This window comes from Cariama cristata, unplaced genomic scaffold (genome assembly GCF_000690535.1).
Source record: "Cariama cristata isolate BGI_N322 unplaced genomic scaffold, ASM69053v1 scaffold29872, whole genome shotgun sequence".
Lineage (NCBI taxonomy): Eukaryota > Metazoa > Chordata > Aves > Cariamiformes > Cariamidae > Cariama > Cariama cristata.
In genome coordinates this window covers 3,454-20,159 of record NW_009603716.1, presented here as the reverse complement: position 1 = coordinate 20,159, position 16,706 = coordinate 3,454, and the positions used below count along the sequence as shown (strand labels likewise).

At 43.3% G+C, this 16,706-nt stretch overlaps 1 long non-coding RNA gene across 1 annotated transcript; it reads right to left on the bottom strand.

Annotated features, from left to right (window-relative positions):
• Positions 1-1,414: 1,414 nt before the first annotated feature.
• LOC104157832 lies at positions 1,415-3,406 on the bottom strand. Its single transcript, XR_696415.1, has 3 exons — positions 3,341-3,406; positions 3,196-3,252; positions 1,415-2,172 (listed from the first exon to the last, which is right to left on the bottom strand). It is a non-coding gene; the product is annotated as an uncharacterized LOC104157832 (long non-coding RNA).
• Positions 3,407-16,706: the final 13,300 nt, after the last annotated feature.

Sequence of the window (16,706 nt, the reverse complement as noted above, 5' to 3'; positions counted from 1 at the left end):
TGCTTTGGAAGATTTTAAAGAACAGCACAAACTAAAAAAGCAGCTGCCAAAATTAATTTCCAGCGTTAAAAATCAGCACTGATGAGAGCCATCTTAGATCAAATAATTTATTTAGTAATTCCATGTAAACACTTCAGATTTACTAGCAAATACAATGCTTGCTGTTCTTTTAAATAGATAATTCAAAAAATAAGAATCTATTATTAATGGCAGGTTGACTAGAGATCTCCATACTACTGTACAATAAGGAATTTGTTTTCTAATGGATTTAACATCTCAATTTTTCTTGTTCTGCGTTTGCTTTACACAAAGCCCAAAGGACACACATTTGAACTGCCCTCTGATGATGCCACTGCGGACCGGGGTGTTTTGGGAAAGGTACGCAGGCAAATCCTCCCATCTTGGCATTGGTATAAGCTGATGTGAGTGGGATGGCAGAACTTGCGTGAACACTGTTCACAAACACATGCCTTTTCGGTCAGAAAACAGAAAATGAACCGTGGAGAACTTCTCTTTGGGATGTATAAAAGCAATGAACTCCATCGTTGGCATTTACTTATCAACACAGCAGTACACATACACGTATCCACAGTCTCGGAAAAGCATCCTATGAGCTGGAGAAAGCAGTGGTTCTGAGGCTTGGTACACCAGTGCACTAAAACCAAAAGAATGATACCTTCTTACATAGTCAAATGAAAAATAAATATCTTTATTTTCTGCCTACTTTATTTCAGTTTTCAAATAAATTTTAAATAAATCTGTACAAAGTATACTGTTACAGTATATATTCGTAAGTTAACTGAAATGCCTAAGTGTAACAACACTACAATAAAGCAGTATAGATTGGCACATCTCTAATAAAGATTAACTTTTACACTCAAAAAATACCAACTCCCGTGAAAACCCTTGATATATTTTTGGTATTTTTATGCAAGTTACGTTGCAAACATATTACAGACCAATTCTCCCCTGCCTTAAAAAGAAAGTAACTTCTAATGGTTTTTCAGAGAACGTGAACATCTTTATGCTGTTAAAGGGACACCATCAGGCTAAAAGAGAGAGAGAGAGATATTTTTTTAAAAAAAAAAAGGCAAAAACTTTGGTCAAAAATTGGCAAGTTTTAGACCTTCTGCACTTTTACCCATCTCACCGAGTTCCAACTGCAGTCGGTGCCAGGGATGGCAGGACCGCGGCAGCACCGCCGGGCATCTCGCCTCTCGCCGGGACCGGAGAGACTCCTCGTAGCGGCCAGATTTCCACGCCGCGCCCCGGCTGCAGGGATGCAAACTGCTGTGGGAATGCTTCTTAGCCAAATACCCAAATGAAAAAGAAAAGGACTTTTTCCCCTTGCGATTAAAAAGGAATTAACACATGTGCACTAGGGGTGGATTTTGCTTTTTTTTACCCCCTCCCTAAAACAAGAATCTAAAATTGGTCTGAAAGTGTCCCTTTGCTCAAAATAAAGACTTCCGTACTATATAGATTAGATATTGAAGCAAACTTGTTTACAAGGTGAAAGAGCTAGGTACATTTCAAAATCCAAAATTTCAAATCCAACTGCAGTTGTTAGATTCATGAGCTCTTGACACCTCCTAATATTTTGTTAAATAATTCCAAACGAGGAATTGGGGGATAAATATTACAGATTAAGAGCGAGAGTTTTCTCTCTTAATCTTCCCAATGATATATTAAATCAATGTTTACATGCTGAAAGTTAATCTTACATTAGAATGTAATGCAATATTGGCTGCAACATAAACCTATATATAAATCAACTAGCATAGATTAAACTCTGTTAAATATTTCTAAGTTAATAAAATATTGACAGTGTTATAAAATTACAGTATTTACAATAAGAAAAAATCTAGACTAATATATACCTTTAACAGATCTCTTCTCCAATTTGGGATTGCAACGGAATTATGAATATATGAACAATTTATTAGAAAGTTGCATTGCAATTATCATTTTTCCATTAGAGCTAGAGAGGGTAATCTATCACTGCCTTTGAAAAAAAAAAATAAAGTGACTTCTGATGGTGGGGTGTAGCTTTTGAGTACCAAACTGGTAACGGGAGTCCTCCGCAAGACGTCTGAAGATAATGTAGGACCAGCCTCAATTGCTCAGATTAAAGTTGTATTACAGAACTGCCAGCAATCAGAACCACCCAGGCTGCAAAAGGGGAGGAAAGGTAGTTTTCAGCTTAAAGTGCACAGCTGGAAGGGCTCCCCTCATTTTGGATTCCAACTAAGGCTGCAGGAGCTTCCATCTGCACTCAAAAACCTCAGCTTTTGGGTTCATTAGGAGTAAATTAGCCGCTGGTGCTCCTTAAAGGGACATAGTTAGGTTGCAGCTATGCCAAAAATGTTCTTGCCAACCACGTATGATAAAACCAGACTTAGGCATTTGAGATCCTCTTTGGCTTGCTTTTTTGGGAGGTTGCGGGTTTTTTTGGGGGGGTCAGGGCTGGTTTGTTTGGGGTTTTTTTTTGCATTTTGTTTGCTTGGAAGACAAAAATTGGCTGGGACCGTGCAGTCAACTCATTTTCTATTCCTCGCCAGCTTCTCTGTTTCTTGAGTATTAGCATAATGCTGTTGTGTTTGGGTCGCAAACATTTGCGGAAAAAAAAAGGAGGCTTCAACACTCCCAAGTCGATTTGTCTTGGTATACCAAAACGCTGAACAAATGACCTAAAGTGATTCCCGTCATTAAAAAGCGCCAGCTGCTTTTGGGGTCCCAGACACCTAGCAATGTCCTTTTAAGGATCAGACCTTTTACACGCCCTTTCTCCCAGCCTTTGAGGAAGAGTTTACAACGAGTTTAGGAAGGGCAACATTCAAATTCTCTCCCTCCTCTCCACATCACACTTGCTTACTAGCAGTAAATTAGAAAAAAAGGCGAGGGGGGGGGGGATAATTTTCGAATTCCTTTCCCACCCTTCCCTCTCCCAGTCCTGCTGACTGTAAAACAGAAATGGTATTTTTTAGTGTATATTTTTTGGATAAATTATCTGTTCAGCCCCAAGCCTGAAGATGCTTGTGAGAGACCTACCCGCAGGCTTTGGAGAGGTGAAGCAATTTAGCATTTGCAGGGGTTTCTACCAGTTCCCGTAGTGGGCAGCCGGGAACACCTCTGTCCTTAAAAGCAGGCTTTAAAATGGTAAAAGAATAATTTGTAAACTCGGGTCTACGTTACCAACAGAAGGCTCTAGGTCCTGCAGGCTCCAGTTCCCAGAGATGCAGAGCAGGAAAACTAGAAAGAAAACTCGGTACCTTTCAATCACCTGCTGGGTTGTACTGGGGGGGGAGTGGGGAACGAGAGAGACAAAATGACAACTGACCTTATAAACAAAGGTATGTTTAGGGCTTCTGGTTTCAGGAATAAACCGATATTTACTGGTAAAAGTCTGCCAAAAAACAAAAACAGAAACACAGGATTACTGGTAAATATTGGTTTATATGGAGAAGTTTAAAAAAAAAAAAAGTCATCATTGTGCTCCTGATCTCCACGTGCTCCTGGGCAGGAGCTGAGAACTGCCCCGCAGCAACCCTACACTCGGTGGCATCTTTGGCACCCGGACACCTCAAACCAGAAGCCTTGTGTTGAGAGGAAAGTCATGTTTCTTTCCTTTACTCCCCTTAAACTATGCGTTTCTTTCTGGATCTCCCCCCCCACCTCCTCCGCAAGGCTGGTCCTACAAGGGTTTGGCTCAGGAGATGGAAAGTCTTCTTCCGAAATCACTTGGAAATGAATTTGTACATAATGTGGTATCTCATCACCAAGGCTGCTGGTGCCTGAGCCTCGTCCGCTCCCTGAGATACCATAAAATATACAAGACTGAGTGTATATTTTAAATAAAGCATTTTCTTGTAAGTGGCATAAACCCATTCATTTTATTTACATGCTTATTTATTTCCAAAAATAGAGTTGGTCCACATTGGACAAGAGAAATCAAGAAGCCATACAGTAGAAGAGTTAAAAGTCCAACATTTAACCAAAGTACAATGAAATTCCAGAAGTCTGTGGCTGACTTGAACCACAGAAACATACACATGAGCCACACAGACATTTGTACATAGAGCATTATATTACCAATAATATTTGCAAACATGAGGTCAAGATGGCTAAAAACCCAGCAGAACTGAACCAGGGGTCATGGCTGAACAGAATTGGGTGGTGAATGGCCGTCACTACCACAGGGAAACACCACTCTCCAGAGATTTTGCTTCACTTTTTGTTTTTTTTTTTCTTTAACTGAGAAAGTCCTAATTTTTCTGCCCTGGGGATCAAAATTGAGGACACGGTGAAAGCCAACCACACGTAGCTCCCTAAACGCACACCGAGTGGCTGGGCGATGCGCGGGGACCATCACCCACAGAGATGCCGAGGGTCTCGTACCCGTGAAGATGCAAGGACCGCAGAACAGCATGGATGCCAAACGGCACTGGCAACCCCTGGGGCTGGCTGTGCCGGGGCTGAGCTCTGCTTAGAGGACAAAAGCCCAGCCTAAAAACTGTCGGGTTTGATGCCAAAGCAGGGCAAATCTGCAGGGCAGGACCCTTTCCCATCCGCCCAGACAGACTGACCCTGCCTGCTGCTACCTGGCCTTAAAGATCACCTGGAAAAGGAAAAGTAGGTATTTATACCCTTGTGGTGTGCGGATGGGTCCAGATGGGTTTTGTTTTGAGAATAAGGATTTCCCTCCCTTGCTGTGGGCAATTTTTGGCATTAGTAATTCCAGTCTCATCTATGTTTTCTGGAAGACCACAAATAATCCAGCCTGAACTGACCTACGGTATTAGAGGATGTCGCACTGGACAGATGTGGGAAGTGATTTTTACTCAAACAATTTAACTTTTTTACATTTAAATAATAATAAAAAAAAAGCTCAGAGGCCTGACTGACAGCAGAAGAAAAAAAAATGGAAAAGATGCATTATCTCTCCGTTACAGTCTAGTTTATCTAAGTATTTCCATGGACCTCACTGTGATAATATCTCAGTGTCTCCAAAGGATGGAAAAATAGATTGAAATCTGTATGTTCTCCTGTGGAGAATCACAGCAAGTAAAAGGGGGAAGACAGTTGTAGCACTCCTGGTACTTCTACAAACAACCCCCTATATGGGGTAGAACCACATAAAAAAGGTATAAATTGTTTTTCCTTTTTCAAGTCATCTTTGACATTCACAATATTAAGCCTAGTCCAATGTGAATGCTAGTATAGTGCTAATTTACAGAATACCAACGACAATTATCTGGACCTAACAGGATTTAAAGGCAAGTATACTCAGTACATTTAGAAAAAAATACTATTACCAAAATGCCAGACCTTTGACAGCAGTTAAAACAGAAGCAGCCGTGCAGTTTTCTATGTGGACAGACAGCCTTTAGCACAAGTTGCTATTATCATCTGAGCCTGTAACAGACAACTTTTATCTTCTGATTTGTCTTTTAGAACATTTCTAATCTCAGATGTGAAATACATTTTAAAAAAGAGATGGGCCTGATCCCGTGCAGTTGGGTACGTACAACACTCCCCAATGAAACTCAAAGCCCAAATTCCTAAAGACAGAGCACAAGAGATTTTTTTCTTACATCAAATAACTATCATGCAAGCATACCACGATGTTTTTTATATTAAGTACTTCAAAGTCAGCTGGTATAATTTAACTAGAAGTGAGCAACCTAATGACATTAGTATTTCTAGGGGGAGGGGACAAAGGTTGTGCCAGTGACAACCACCAGATTACCAAGGGAAAACAGTACAGGGACACTGTGGGGATCTAATAAACTGTGTTACAGAAGAGTTCACGCACAGTAGCCTCTCAGACCGCAGCACCTAAATCTGTAACACGCAGTTATTTTCTATGGCAGTCTATACACCATCACTTCATTTGCTTATGCTACCCATAATCAGATACTCTTCTTCCTGAATGAGCAAATCACTTAAAGCCTAGCAATACTGTTGGAGCATTAAAAAATTGCTTTTTTTCCCCCCCTCTCTGTTGCCTGGCATTTCTTAGGGTCAGCCCCCACTGCTGAATGCTCACAGTACCAGACCTTATCATGCTCTTCTGAATTTTCCAGGCATGGCCAGGCTGAAGTCACTTCTCTAGTATAAACCAACCACTCTGCTCCTTCAATTGCCAATTCTTACATTTAAACACTAACTCTAACTGAAAGCCTTGAGGTGCCTGCAGTTAACCTGCTCCTATTGCAAAATCCAATGATTTATCAAAGCACTTACTCTTTGGTACGATGACCTACTGAAGACAGGGAAGCCGGGAGAAGCAAGGGGGTTTGCCATGACTTCTAGACTTTCAAGAAGCCTAAAACTAGGCTAGAGCAGCAAAAGGTTGCTCTGGCTCACACCAGTTAGCTATGGGTCCTCCTATGTCTCTTAGGTACCTCTAAGTTACCCAAGAGAGGTAACACAGATTTGCACGCATGCACACACACACGGACAACCCTCCCTCAAGAACAGAGCTAGACAAGACCTGGAAAATGTTGACCAGACCTCTCTCCCCGCTTCCGCCCTTTCTGTCCATTGTCAAAGCCAACACCTTTTAGGTTTTTCTTGGTAAAAACAAAAGAAAACAGAACATATCCACAAAATTAGTTGCTGAGGCATGCTCTGAGATCTGGCAGACCTGCAAGTCAAGCTCGGGGTAGGAATTTGAGCTGGGGAGTGGCAGGGTCACATTACACGTGAAATCTAAATGCCATGCTACCCAGTATTCTGGGTTTGTTTCTCCTCTTCCCTCAACCAGACTTTGGAGCCTGGACCAGAAAAGTTCAATGGAAGTCAACCCTTCTCCACCCGGCGACTTTGGTTTTAATGAATCAGTGTTTTCCAGAGGAAACTCATTTGCTCAAAGGCTGAAGATCTACTCAAGATGCAGACCTGGAAGCCTTCAATCACCATCTCCAACTAGACTTTTGTCTACCTTGTGCTGCCCAAGTGATCAACATCAGCTGCAACCAAAGAAGCACTCCATGGTATTTCTCTTCTCATTACAAGCATGATTTTTTAATACTTTCTTGGGAGGACTTGATAAAAATCTTTTAACACATTCAAATAAAGATCAATTGATTCTCCATCTCCTGCTGTTTATTCAAAGATTCTGGTAGATCACCCAGAAAACAAGACTGATCATAGAATCACAGAATGGTTTGGGTTGGAAGGGACCTTCAAAGACCACCTAGTCCAACCCCCTTTCTTTGCAGAAAGTATGTTGCTTTCAACTTACCACATCCCGAAGAGTTACAGCACCTCAGTTTCTCATTCTCAAACCGGAGTTCAGGGTTGCTGATCTGCAATTCCCAGTGCCCTGTTTAATACTTTAATTAAAAAAATAATAATCTGACATCTGGATGTTATCCAGTCATGGAGAATACTAAGCTATTTTTAACAGCCCTATTTTTGCTAGTAACTTTAGTGTTTCAGTCTCAAGCTCTTTTAAAACTCTGAGGTACACCTGTTGCTTTTCCACTTGTATTTACTACTTTGCTCTAGCACCTCTGCCTCAAACACTTGAGTTTCAGAGGGAGACTCATCCTTACCATCCAAAAGGACTAGGTAATGGATAGGCAGGCTTTCAAACATGCCCTGTGCTCCAGAATGATGCGGAGAAGTCACTTAAATAGTATGAAGTAGTGCAAAAAATTAACTGTGCCTTCAGTTCTGCACGTTCAGATTTTCCCCCTAGCCTTCTCTCTGATACAATTAAGATAGTACTTGCGCCCTAAGGCCCCCGGCTCTTTAAAGCCCCTCCTAAACTGCTTAATTTCCAGATCACGGGTTACCTGCTGTACAGCATGGCTCTTTCAGTCTACTTTGCAAGAGTTGGACTTCAGTCTTTTGATGGAGTCTTGCTAGGCTCCAGAAGTCCCTTCCTTTATAGCCATTTTACTTCATAACTTGATAACTATTTTACTTTGTAACTGATTTCCACTTCAGTTCTGAAGCTCCTTCATGACAGAGCTCTGTCTGTCTTGGGTATCTGTAACCTTTCCAGGCACCTACGGGGCTGCCTTGACAAGTCTAAGAACTTTTATTTTTCTGATCTTCTCCCCTGCAATATTTTGTAACACAAGACTCATTTTCAGTCCAGCGCCTTCCACCCCTGAGGATGCTGAACCTGTAATTGTACTGTGGTCACTGCTATTTAATGACTCAATGGTAATTATATCTTGAACCAGTTCTTACGTTTTAGTCCTAAATCAAGGCTAACTCTATACCAGGCTGTTACAAGAAATGATCGTTTAAGTAAATCAAGATGTTTGTTCATCAAAATGTTAGCTAGCTTCTTTCCAAACAATGTAGCCAGATAGCATGGACATAATTGAATTTACTTTTTCTTACAGGTTTATGAAGACGCATGAGCCTGGGCCCCATGAAATCCATAACCACCTTCTTCTGTGGAATAGAAAATTGCCTAATACCTCCATGTCATTAAAATATGAGATTTATATCCAACATAAATTTGGCTGTGCGGTTGTCACTACACCAATTTCTTCTCAGATTCTACGGCATCTTTCTAGATCTAGTACTCCTTCATATGTTTATGACCTAGCATGCCTATTCAGTATAGTTTGATGGCAGGTAATAGAGTATCTTACTGATTTTCATCACCTCCCCACCATGTTTCAATCAGACCAACTATGCCAAGGTCTTTTTACACCGCCAAGCACTCTACAACAGCTATTTTTGTTTCACGTTTCCACATTGGTCTACAGACATTTTTCTTGTTTGGACCACATGCACATTTCTTATCCCAATCTGCAGCCCGACAGCTGACTGCCCCTCCTGTGTACACAGCTCTGCTCTCAATCTCCTCATACCCTGCGCCGAAAAGTTGCCCCTAGCAGGAGAAACAGCCACATGTTTTTGTTCCTGACACTCCCGTCCAGCACCTTTGCCCAAGCCCTGACAGCCTCAGCCTTCCACCAGCACTGTGTTCAGTGGATCCTCCCAAAACCCTGTCCACTTTCTGTGCCACCAGTCTACGGACGCTTCGGATGAAGCGGAAACCAGCCCATGCTGCGAAGTCATGACTCTTAACTTCACCTACTTATCATACCCTTTCGATCATTTTTCCAGGCATGCATTAAGACTTTAGGAAGAGGTACTGCCATGTCCTAAATTCTGTCTTCTTCCCAGGCACCCAAATTTAGCTTCCCAAGTATTTCAGCTTCAAGGATGACAGCCCTAGGCTTGCCCCCAGCACTCTGATATCTTCCAGGATCTACTTGTCCACTCAACAGGCAATTCATCAGATGGAGTGGAGCCTGTATTTCCCACAGCCAAACCCACTGCCATCCAAACCTCCCAGAGCTACTTCCCCAGCTTCTGGAGGCATTTCCAGAACAGAGAACAACTCTTCAACCAAAGCTTTAGTATTAAATTATAAATCGCCCCTTTAATAGTGTCCAGTTGCAAGTCAAATTTACACAAATAAAACGCGAGGCAGCCAGTGCCTAGGTGAGGACGGACCATGACCATCTGCAGATGATTCAATGCCATCTCTTCTCCACCAGCTCAGCAACTTTAGCCTCAAGATGCTTTCTGGAGCTTGGAGCACCTCCACTTGTTGCACTCCATAGTATTTTATGAGAAGTTAATCAGTCATAAAGTGTGTCCTCTCTGCACTTGTGTGTGCAGTTCCTACTGCATGTAAGCCAATGTTCTTCAATTCCCATAATTAAGCTAGGATTTTTACTTTATGACCATATAACGTCTATCTTTAAACTAAAAATAGACTGACTGTTAACAGATTCTTTTTTTAATTACTTTAAACCACCAATTACAGACTTTCATTGGACAAGATAAGTTACATAGGGTCTTGCAGAAGCCTGCAAGGACTCATTTACCAGGACTTTTATTGACAGTTGCAGCTCAGAAGCCAACTTTTTCTTTTTTTAAAGATCGAACGAGCCTCTGAACACAGCACTGTCAAAAGACTTATCTGCAAACCAAACTGTTTGCATGCATGAAAGCAGAGATGACAATTACATGAATTTGCAGTGCTTAGTTCAGAATTATTAATGCTAGAAAATAATTCAAAGCCTCTAGTCCCTATTGCCCTTCAGCAGCCCCTGGCAATGGTGATCCTACCACCATTCATTATTTAAATAAAATAATCTTTTTAATAAAAAGAAATTTTTGACCCCATTTATAACTCTGTACCTGACAAGACACTAGCTTCTTTTCTTCACCTCTGGTGCTACTCACACAACATTTTTCTTAAGTTGACCTGCCCACACAGTTCCTGATAAGCCAATGCTACATTGCCAGCTCTCCTCAGCATCACTTGAGTGGGAGGTTTAAATACCAGATTTCACAAAAATCTTTTATCCACGCTTCCTAGCCCTGGCATTTCTTGAAGTACTGACAGATCAGCAAGCCTTCACAGTTTGCCTAGAAGTGAGACAGCTGGACCTGCTTCTGCTGGACTGACACAGAAGACATGAGCTGGTCCTTGAAAACCCAGTGCCCACCTCTTGACCCCCAGGTGAGTCTTGAGAAGTCTGGACCAGCTAACGCCAACATGCTGATGCACACTCCCAAGGAACTGCTGGTTTGAGCTCCAATGCCCACACTAAATGTCCGAGCAAAAGGCAAGCCCAGGAAAAGCAAGTTCCAGACCTCAGGAGACTACAGGCAGTAACACCAGGAGCTTGCATTGCACTCACAAACTATTGTGCAACCAGGACAGAGCATGGAGAAATAAAACACGTTCCCTAGTGAGACACTACAGCAAGCCCAACATGGGAGACAGAAAGACACTCAAACCAACACGACTAACCTTCAAATGACAGCGCTGCTCCAAGATGTCCTATCCAGACAGGTCCTGTCCAAGACGCATAAATGCTGTCCTGCACTCTGGCACACGACAGCGCACCTTTCTACCCACGGTCAGACTAACAAAACCCATCCCAGTCTTTGATCAGGGCTAACACACCAGCTGGAGGGCACTGAAGATGTGATGAGCACCCAGTGATTTGAGCTCGAGCCACACATCAAGACATTTACCAGCAACAGAGGAAAATGCCACTGCTCATTTTCTCCACCCTCATCTCAATTATAAATTACCCAGGCATACATCTCATATAGATTTCGCCTCCTCCAGCTGCCGTGTGAAGCCTGCAGCTTCATCTCAGCATCGGCCACATCAACACAGCTGATGACACAGAAAACACTCCAGCGGGGGTCAGCCCTGCAGCAGAGACCTCGCAGCTCGTGTGTCCTCGCACACCAGCCCTGAAGCCCCCTGTGCCTGTGCTGGCCCACCCTACAGCAACTGCGCATGGGTCCAGGCAGGATGATGAGATGTCTCTGAGATGTCGCTGGAAGCTCAGGCTCAGCTCCTAGACCTTCCTGCAAGCATGAAAGTGCCACCTCACAGTCAAAACCAGTGATGTGAGTCAGTGAGACACAATCTTTTGCACCACAATGGTCACCCATGGGGGCTGCCGCATGGTCTCTGCACCATGTCCAGTACAAAATCCAAACCCATTGGGGTCAACATGGTCAAAGGGATTCAGATGCCATTTGCAAGCTACCTTTACAAGCAGCTCTCCATAGAAATCAACACACTGACTGGCATGACATTTCAATGTGTAGAAGTTTTTCCCTGAAAAGCTGTCTAAATCTCTCCAAGGCATGTACTTTGGCTTCCCAGCGCCATGCAGCGGCGGATCAGCTCCCACAGCAGCTGCCTCCCTCCAAGGTCTCACTAGCCAAGAGGGACACATCCTTCCACACTGCATATGTAACTCCACACCTCTCACCTCTTCGATCTGCGACAGAAAGAATGAAGCTTTTCTTCACTTCCTGCATATTTCAAGATAGTGTTTCAAGAAAAAAAACTCTTTTGTGCCACAGCCAGGAAGGCTCAGCACAAACTCCAACGGCCAGTGTTGCAGCCAGTCCTCTTTTCACTTCAGTCTCCTACATGGCCTAAGCCTAAGAAAAGGCTAAGGTGTATATTTTTGCAAAGCTAATGTCAGGATGGACAGTAAACCAACTGATGACCAGCAAGGCCAAAGAATTATGAGTTAAGACCGAGTTACCTGCTGGGGAGATCCAGAAGATGCCCACTGAAAGCAAGCGCTATCCCAGCCGATTGCTGATCCAGAAAGGAGCACAAGTACGCCACATGTCGTGAACCTAAGCCTCAAGGCAATGAGGCGCAAAAACGGCCAGCCATAGACACAGGCAGTCTCCTGTTTTAACTATGGCTACATCTATACAAGCAACCAGCACAGCCCCAGCCAAGTTCAACAGCAAAGGAGTCATTGCTCAGGACCTGACAGTCACGTTATCTATGTTTCAGGGATTTTACTCTCCCATGAGCTCTAGCTTGGTGTGACAGACCTAATGCCCACCAGTTGGTAAAGCTTGTCTTTTGGCTTAGTTAAACCCAAAACAAGTCATGTGCTCTGAGACTGCTCCACGATAAAACCAAGGTACGTTATACAGGGACAGCAGAGTACTTCGCTGCAAAAACGTATATCTGACCCGAGCTGCAAAGCTACTGCAGACACCGCCACAGCCCCAGGGACATCTGGGGCGAGGTTCTGGTTACCCAAAACAAGACAATACCCATACACAGGCAAAACCTACAGCCAGCCTGAGCAGGGCTCCATCTTGCCTGGGACGTGGTGCCTTCCAGAGCAAAAGGCTCAGGACCAGATCCCCTCTCCAGGCCAAGGAGCACCAGCAGTATCGATCCACAGAGGGACAGTGAAGCATTGTTTGGGGATATCCAGCCATTCGCTCTGTCTTGTTTTAATCAGTCAACACTCAAAAGACAGATAGCAGGTCCTCTATCTTTATCTTTTCTCACTTAATCTCCAGCTGACATTTTTCTGTGAAAACATGCCTCATTCCTCGCTGTATGAATTCACCTCTCCCTCTTCTGTCAGGCTACACAACTGTTTACTACTTTTACAGAGGCAGGCGTGACACGCTCCGACTCTACCAAAACGCACGATTCCCCGTCTGGCTTCAGCCATGTACAGACACTGAATTGCAGAGACAGGACCAGCAGAGCTACCCCAGCTGGGGAGCTCAGCCCCACGCCCCCGCTGCCCTGTGCTCCCCTAGGATCAGCTGACCGACACCCCTGGGTTGCCCATGCCAAAGGGTCTGCCAGAGCTGCTGTCATCTGGCTCTTACGTGCTTCTCCGCAAGTGGGACCATCTGCCCTCCACCCTGAACACCAGTTCAGATGCTGAAACACTCAAACGACCGCCAAGGCACACCTCAGCCATCTACCTCTGCCAGCCCAGCCCTCCTGCCTTGCTCTGAAAGCCTTTTCGCACCCTCCAGATGGACACCACCTCCTCTGCTGTGACTGCTGGAAGCTTCGCCCCTGGGAACAAACTCTTTTCACCCGCCTGAGTTCGCTGGCTCGGGAAATGGCTTCGCTAGCGACAACAGCACCATAGCTGCCTGCAGGGGGGCACGTCCGAAAGCAAACCCGCTCTCCCTTCCAATGTATTTCTCCAGCAGCAACTTTACACCATCCAAATTGCAATAAAATATCCAGTACACCATTGGAGAAGTAACTCTGTAAACCCCTAAAAATGGATGATTTGGTGTTTACTTCTCTCTGCTATCCACAGCTGTTCAGTCCTGCGTTAGCGACAAGCAATGCAAGGCCCACTAAAGCCTCATAGCCCACTTGGATTTCACAAGCAGTGGGCTGCATTGCGGACCCCTATGTAGGCTGACTTTCCCCCAGACTCTAGTGTTGCTAAAACACAGTCCCATCGGGAACCAAAATGCTTTGAAAAGATAAAAAAGTAAAAAAGGATAGGCAGGCTAAGAGAAACTCCCAGAGCAGACCCAAGACCATCTGGCATGAACAGTACAGGAGCGGGGAGGCAGCATCGCTGATGGGAGGAGAGCAGGAGCAGCTCTGGCAGAGGAACTTCAGCTGCCACACGAGAGGAGCATCCTTCCTGTACCATCAGGCCATCACCATCACCCTTAGTAATTTCAACATGAGAGATCCCACTTAAGAGGGGGAAAAAAAAAAAAAAGCCACGAATTTCAGGTCCAAAGATTAGGCTCTGGTTAAAACAGGCTTTTGAAAAAGGTTATAATTTTCAAAGTCCATTTAGATTAACCTTAACTAAACTATATATACGTATCTCCTTGCCATGCTCTCAACCCACGCACATTTTGCAGTGCCAGCGAGCTAAATCATGTGCAAGTGAGCGGAGTAGAAGGAACCACAGGCTTGAAAAAAAGCTCTGGGCTGAAATTATCTTTCATTGTTGCAAGTGGCACAGGAGATGGCAACAGCAGAAGGAATCAAGAATAAAAATGGAACTCGCTTGTTTACCTTGTCGGTTTTGTCAAAACATTTTGACAACACTTTGCATGCAGCCCGCTTCTCTGTTCTGCTACCAAAAATTCAGATATCCTTTCACCTATCTTCACGTGTTATAGAACAAAGCCAAGAAGAATAAAACTTCTAAGGAGAGAAGTGCATGTGCAAAATATACAGAGCCCAGCACGAGAACTTAAAACTACGCTGGACTCCTGTTCCAGGCAGTCCAAACACCGACATGAACAGTGACCCTTCAATTACACAAGCTGAGTTAACAAGGAGCAGGCAGCCAGCAGAGGAGGATAGTAAGAAAATAAAAGGAAAGTTTGGGTAAGCTTGACAAAAAGCAAAGCAAACAAAAAAAAAGAAAGAAAGAAAGAAAGAAAGAAAGAAAAAAAAAAAAAAAGAAAAAAAAGGTGCAAACCAGGATTTGAAATTTGCAATTAAAAATCCTTGACAATGTCGTTTTAATAGAGAAACTCTCTCGCGCTTTAGGCAGAGCCCTACCTCTCAAAAAGCAGTCCAAGACGGTAAGAAGCAGCAGGTTTTTGAATGAGCTAATTACACAGTTGTAGAAGAATCTGCTTTCGCTGCCTTCTTTCCAACTCAGCTAAGAGAGACTCGTTTTCTGTCTGCTGGGACTAGCAAAACCCAGGACATTGGTTGGTTTGAGTTATACTTTGAGTTGTTGCGTTTCACAAGAGCCCCCCGAAATGTAAACCTGTTTTAGCATTCTTGTACATTAATGTCATGATTCTCCACTTCTAGCTCCCACAACTTCTGCCACAGACAAGTCAATCAGATTTGGTATATGCCCTGGAATGGGAAATGGAAGGACTGGGTTTAAAGCAAACAAAAATAATTATGTCAGTGCTCTGCAAGGTCTTGGATCCAAACTCAGTGGATCTGCTGAAGTCTTCAATCCAAAACACTCAGTAATTTTACTTAAAAAATAAAATAAAAGTTTAACCTGTTGAACTTAAGAGAAAAGAAGAAAGGGGCAGACCTTTGAGAAAGGGAGACAAAGTGTGCGGGTGCAAAAACATAACATGCCGTAGTTCACCACCTTAGAAGAAATCAGAGTTTTGCTTTATTTGGTTTTTGTTTTTCTTAAGTGCCAGGGAAACACGGTTCCCAAAGGACGGCTTTAGAGTTTATGGGCACCAAGGTGGAAGCATGAAGTGAAGATATGCCAAAAACGTCAGGTTTTCATAAACGCTTCTTGAAAAAGTGCACCGTGTTTCTAGTAAAAATGCATATCTACCAAATCTCCACTGACCACGGGCCACTTGTGTACGGAAAGGTGCATCAATTTGCAGTGTCAATGCTGACACTTTTGCCTTCTCCTTCCACCCACCTCCCCAATTTGTTTTTCCTTGGGAGACATACAGTGCCACTGCATTAGAACGTACAAGAAATGAAAACAGTGAGTACGACTGATATAGATCCATTGACTTTTTATTACAAATGTACTTGATCACTTGGCTTCAAAAAAGTTTAAATCAACTCCTATTTTCTGTACGCCAGTACAAAGCAAAATCTATTTTACAAATTAAATACCTAAAAATTTGACAAAAATATTAAAGTTTGATGGAAAAAACAGTTATAAAAATCTTAAATCCCCTTTTAAGAAGGTAAGAGATAACATCCCCTCCCAACCCCCACAGTCCTGTTATACAATATTAATAGTAATTTTTTTTTAGAATAGGTAGGTATGTTATATCTTGCTGTTAGCATACAAGTCACTCTAATAGCTTTATCTGTATATACTCCAGTTAGTGCATGAATGCCATCTGATTGAATATAATCAACTATCTTTAACTGATCCCTAATTTACATTTCATAGCTTGCATAGTTTGAAGGGACAAAGGTTATACTACAGCTAATCATAAAAAAAGGTGGTTACAGTGCTATTTTTAAAGGCAACAAAGTAATTGTTCCCCCCAAAAAAGAAGTTATTGGTTGGCTCTGAGCAGGGGTTAAAATCATTGGCAGCTCTCTGCCTCGCTGGATAGGATGGTCTCTGCCTCGCACCTGCTGCCCACACCGGGCAGCTCCTCTATGCTTTACAACAGGCAAGTTACAGGTTGCGAACCGCTTTCTCAGCAAGCACTGCACTGAGCACATTTCAACCCCTGCAAGGGATACACAAGGAAGCGACACTGTCAAGTTTTTTTGGTGCTTTTTTTTTTCTTTTTCCTTTTTTTTTTTTTAAATTGAATTTTCCAAAAAAGTTCTCCACTGCACATAGGTATGCCTCGCTGGAAGCTCAGCACCCTGTCCGCATCCCACAGCAGAGTTTCTGACCACTGCCATGGCTGCCTCCCGGGTCCTGCCCGGCCGAATTCCTAGCTCCACCTCG